Source organism: Tigriopus californicus, chromosome 6 (assembly GCF_007210705.1).
Source record: "Tigriopus californicus strain San Diego chromosome 6, Tcal_SD_v2.1, whole genome shotgun sequence".
NCBI classification, from domain to species: domain Eukaryota; kingdom Metazoa; phylum Arthropoda; class Copepoda; order Harpacticoida; family Harpacticidae; genus Tigriopus; species Tigriopus californicus.
In genome coordinates this window covers 10,811,561-10,811,778 of record NC_081445.1, presented here as the reverse complement: position 1 = coordinate 10,811,778, position 218 = coordinate 10,811,561, and positions in this window count along the sequence as shown.

Below are 218 nucleotides of genomic sequence, written 5' to 3'. Positions count from 1 at the left end.
AAAAAATTGTAACAATTTTGTTACTTACTTTCACTCACAGTATAACATCAGCAACTTCATTCTTAAATTCTTTTCACTTCTGAAAAGTATCAGGATATATGTCTAACGATTTGCATGTAAAATTACCGATAACCCCTACCGTTTATGCCCAAAAAAATCACTAGAACATGCCAACCATAAGGATTTGAAATAGTAAAAGTCATTTAAACTTATGTGGC